The 5,346-nt window shown below is 40.0% G+C and overlaps 1 long non-coding RNA gene across 1 annotated transcript; it reads right to left on the bottom strand.

Annotated features, from left to right (window-relative positions):
* Positions 1-306: 306 nt before the first annotated feature.
* LOC122446185 lies at positions 307-4,805 on the bottom strand. Its single transcript, XR_006270806.1, has 3 exons — positions 4,635-4,805; positions 4,419-4,517; positions 307-363 (listed from the first exon to the last, which is right to left on the bottom strand). It is a non-coding gene; the product is annotated as an uncharacterized LOC122446185 (long non-coding RNA).
* Between the last annotated feature and the right edge of the window lie 541 nt (positions 4,806-5,346).

Raw genomic sequence — 5,346 nt, 5'->3', positions numbered from 1 at the left:
AGACTTCTCCAACACCACAGTTCAAAAGCATCAATTCTTTGGCACTCAGTTTTCTTTATGGTCCAACTCTCACATCCATACATGACTACTGGAAAAACCATAGCTTTGACTAGACAAAACTTTGTTGGCAAAGTAATGTCTCTGGGTTTTAATATGCTGTCTAGGTTGGTCATAGCTTTTCTTCCAAGGAGCAAGCATCTTTTAATGTCATGGCTGCAGTCACCATCTGCAGTGATTTTGGAGCCCAAGAAAATAATGTCTGTCACTGTTTCCATTGTTTCTCCATCTACTTGCCATGAAGTGATGGGACCGGATGCCATGATCTTAGTTTTTTGAATGTTGAGTTTCAAGCAAAACACAGATCTAAAAGGCAAAAAAAAGGGTCTTCAGCAAAGGTTTCACCTAGTTTTTCCTTGACACATTTAACGGAGTTAGTTTCTATCCTTCCTTCCCAAAAGTTTCTAAAATGTCCCCATACTATATCTGTAAAGAAGTTTAGTGATATTAAAGTTTTTTAAATCACTTGCTCTTTGCTTGGTTTACTGTGTGGTTTTAAGTGCCAGCAGATAAGCAGGTTGCAATAGCTTCTTGCAAAGCGCTCTCTGAGCCACGGGGCCATCAGCTCAGCCACAGGGCAAGAGGAGCAAGGTCCTGGGAGGCTGCCCCTTTGTGAAGGTGGTTCTGTGATCTTCAGGGAGCACTTAGCAGCAGCAGAAAGTAAGAACACCCCAGGCAAGCCCTAAGTCAGAAGTCTTAGAAGTTTTAGGAAAGACAGGAGCCGTAAGAAGTAGGCACCAGGCTTTGAGACAGGCTAAAGGCTGGGGAGAACGTTCCAAAATCAGAAGGTGGTTTTGAAGAAAAGCAAACATCAGGAATTGCAGTTAAGATTTTATATATGTGTCTTTTAAAAAAATGCATGTCCCACCTGAAAAGATTAGTAACCTTGCTTAAAAACACTGTTTATGTTTAATGTATGGAGTATAAGTGCCCATGTGTCCCCATGGGCATTTCTGGCACCAGACTGTCAATATTGGTTCACAGCCCTAATGATACGGGCTATTCAGATTGGACTGGACTCTTAGCAGTATTTGCTCTTCAAATTCCTCTAGTCCAGGGGAGTCTGATTCTTCAGCTCTGTCAGTCGTTAGGCTATGTTTCTCCCATGATCCTCTTCTCTCTCTCTTTTCTTTTAAAGGTTTTTTTTTTTTTTTGGATGTGGGCTATTTTTAAGTCTTTATTGAATTTATTACAATATGGCTTCTGTTTTGGTTTTTTGGCCCTGAGGTATGTGAGTCTTATCTTCCTGACCAAGGATGGAGCCAGCACCCCCTATATTGGAAGCTGAAATCTTAATCACCAGGCCACCAGGGAAGTCCCAATCCTTTTCTCTTGAGCTTGAGTCTAATTGTCCTTTCTCCACAAAATCAGCCACAGATAATGAGGCAAAATTATCAAGAACTGCTGTTTGTTAAGTGAACTTTGTCCCAAGTTGTATCATTCTTCCTCAAAATATCACAGCACATAAGGCTAGAGGTTACCCCCAGCACCATATGTTCCCTCCTCCTCCCTCTCCTCCTGTGTGATGGACGAGTACTCTATGAGAAACCCCCCATATTTGGAACTTCATTTTGCTATCGTTGTGGCCAAGAATTTCTTCCTAACACTTATACTACTTTTCTCTGCTGTAGTGAACCCCACCAGCTTCTCTTCCTATACTTATATGTGAATGGAGATCCACTGCCTGTGTGATTAAGACACAGTCTGTAAGGCTGGAACCCAGCATCTGAAGGGCCAGTACATCTATCTCTGCTCCAGAGTTAGAGCCCCTACCCCTCATCTAAACCGTTATGGTAAATGGATCGTCATAAAGCGACCAGCTTGAGAGCGTGTGCATGAATTTGCACGAATCCATCACAGTGTTAATGTTGCTGACCAAACATCAAGCTAATAATCAATATAACAGGTTTTATTGTCAACAATATTTGCTTATGGAAATTATTGCATATCTTTAAAAATACCCTCTTTTCTAGATTAACTATCCCAAAGACGTTTTCTGCTTAGAATCAAGTTTCAATTTTTTTAGTTTTGCCTTTCCCCTGCTTTACCTTTAAGTGGTTTCCTATGACCCATAAGGGCTAAGGTGTTTTTTTAAACTTTTTATTTTGTACTGAAGTACAGCTGACTAACAATGTCATGATAGTTTCAGGTGAACAGCAAAGGGACTCAGCCACACACATGTATCCATTCTCCCTCAAAGGGATAAGGTCTAGTTCTCCTGGTCAATACCTTTAGGGGGCTAGCCAAAGTCATTTTCTTGGCTTCCCATTGTGGTGACCATATTTTTCTGACTCTCATATCAGAGAAGAAGGTTAAACAAGGAATTTATGTACCATATTTGTATGTAAGAGGCAGCCAAAATCAGTCTAGATGCTGTTATATTAGAATTCCTAGGATTTTCTAAGAATTTGTGAGACTTCAGTATCCAATCCTGTAAATGGAAATAGGACTGGCCAGGAAATTTAAGCCATGTTACTCCAACTGTGTTTCTGAATCTAATTGCTATGTTTTGCTATGTTTCATTTTTTTTTCTTTTTTAAAGTATGAAAATATGATAACACACTACAGGTGACTTGGAAAATATAGACCAAAGTTATAGTTTCACTATATATTTCAATTGCTTGTTTTAAGTAGATAAATTAAGATTTTTAGTTGGAGTGTTTCGTTTCAAATCTTATTACCTAAGGCAGAAAGAGGGTTTTCTTTTAATGTACAGTTAAGTAAGGCCTTTGAAAATCACACCAATAATGTTCAATTTCACAAATGTTTAGAAGCAAAACACATTTTCTAAGTAGATTCCATTCTACTTCAATTCTTTCGTTAGAAAATGAAAATAGTCTTAAGATTTAGGAATCCAGTTACCCAGACACACTGGGGTTTACTGAACCTGAATACCACCCAGGAGCTATAATGGAAGCTCCCAGCCTCAGCACTCCATGGATCAATTGGCAAACAGACTTCTTTCAGGAACTCAGGCACCACTACCCGCTGTTTTCAATTACTTTTTCCTTGATAAATACAGCGGAAGCTACTTGTGTCGTCTCTGTAAACTCCACAAAGTGCAGAAAGAAATCTACAGAAGTCTCCCCACTGTGGGGAGATGGTCAAAGGCATCTGTCATGTCTGTAGGAGAGGGACCTGGGAGGATTTTGAGTGTTAATAAAGACGTCTTAAGAGGGGACCTGCACTTAGGGCCCCTGAGCGTCTTCAAAGTGGTTTCTATTTCGGGCTTTTCACTCTTCTTTATTAGAATCAAGAAAACCTACATCAAGGAACTCTAATGGGAAATTTACGCCTCCTAAAGCTTCTGTACCCTTCAAGAAAGGTAGTTTACTGGATGGTTAAAAGTGTTTCTAGAAGTTGTTTGTTATTCTTATATGTTTGTGTTCATTCGTTTTGATTCCTTATGTCTTAAATAGCATGATCAGGCATTTCTATCATCTCTTCTGAGAAGGGACTGCCAAGTAAGTACAGAGTAAAATAAAAATTAAATTAAAGATAAGATATCGGTATTCTCCCGTATTGTGTTGTTGTTGTTCAGTATCTAAGCTGTGTCACACTCTTTGTGACCCCACACACTGCAGCTGTCCTTCACTGTCTCCTGGAGTTTGCTCAGCTCCTGTCCATTGAGTCCATGATGCTATCTAACCATCGTATCCTCTGCCCCTCTCTTCTTTTGCCTTCAGTCTTTCCCAGCATCGAGGTATTTTCCAAGGAATCAGCTCTTCACATCAGGTGGCCAGAGTGTTGGAGCTTCAGCATCAGTCCTTCCAACAAATATTCAGGATTGATTTCCTTTAGGATTGATTGGTTTGATCTCCTTGCAGTCCAAGGAACTCTCAAGAGTCTTCTGGGTTTTTTTTTGTTTTTTTTTTTTTAAGATTCTGGAAACTTCTATACAGGATAAATATTCAACCTTGGTTATATAGTATTGGACTTTATTTTAAAACATGTATATTATATATGTCTGAACATATACACATCTGAAAGACAGACTCTTAGAACGCCTGGGGCCCCTCCACTTCTTTCCCACAGACTCTGAAGCCACTGTCCTCTGTTGAGCTGAAGTGAGACCAGTGGCTTCAGCATGCCCCCAGGTGGAGGAGGCCTGACTCAGCATACCCCATGAAGCCGCCTGAGTATACAGACAGCAGAAACAGTGAACTTCCCCATGTAGAACGACAGAACCCTAGGACTGGAAAGATACTTAGAGAACACATAAGGTAATCCTCTTGTTTTTTGTTTCCTTTCTTTTTTTTTTTTTAAATAAACCAGGAGCTGAGCTCAGGGAGATGAAGTCATTTGTCCTAGGATATCACCTGATTTTTGATGAGTTAAAGCTTGAAGTCAAACTTCCTTACCTTTAGTATGGAAGCTTTCCACTCACTGCAGGATGTTGCTTGTTCGAATTTAAGAGGAGTATGAGAACCCAAGCCCTGGCTTGGTCACGGAGAGAAATGCTATGAAAGACATAAATGATATGACATGATATCAGCTGTCCTCCCTACCACCAAAATGGTCTCTACATCTCTAGGAACTCCAGGGCTGCCGTAGGGACTGAACAGGGATGAACCAACCTTCTAAAGGCGTCTTATCTCCCTTCTTCCCAAGTCTATCACCACTGATCCCTGGGTTGGGAAGATCCCCTGGAGTAGGAAATGACAACTCGCTCCAGTATTCTTGCCTGAAAAATTCCATGGACAGAGGAGCCTGGTGGGTTACAGTCCATGGGGTCCCAAAGAGCTGGACATGACTGAGTGACTGAGCATATCTAGGAAACAAAATGGATACACAGAGAGGAGAAATAAAATTATCATTGATAAATGGCAATAAATCGAGAGATTGAGACTGATATATATACCCTACTATAATAAAACAGATAACTAATGACAACCTGTTATATAGCACAGGGCACTCTACTCAGCACTCTGCAGTGACCTATATGGGAAAAGAATCTAAAGAAGACTGGATATATGCGTATATATATCCATATACATATATAACTGATTCACTTTGCTGTACAGCAGAATCTAACACAACATTGTAAATCAACTATACTCTGACAAAAATTAATTTTTAAAAATAGCAATAATAATTGTAATCATACTAAGAGTGAAAACAGTACTGGTTATTTAGAATGCATTATGCACTGAGCCAATCGCATGCATTGTCTGATTTTACTTTCGTAATAATTCTGTGAAATGAATCCTTTCATTATTCCAATTTCAGATGAAGAAAATGAGACCCAGGGAGATGAACGTGCCTAAGCATCCACAGCTCAGCAGTGGC

The sequence above is a fragment of the Cervus canadensis genome, chromosome 8 (assembly GCF_019320065.1).
Source record: "Cervus canadensis isolate Bull #8, Minnesota chromosome 8, ASM1932006v1, whole genome shotgun sequence".
Lineage (NCBI taxonomy): Eukaryota > Metazoa > Chordata > Mammalia > Artiodactyla > Cervidae > Cervus > Cervus canadensis.
This window is presented reverse-complemented; position numbering and strand designations above follow the sequence as displayed.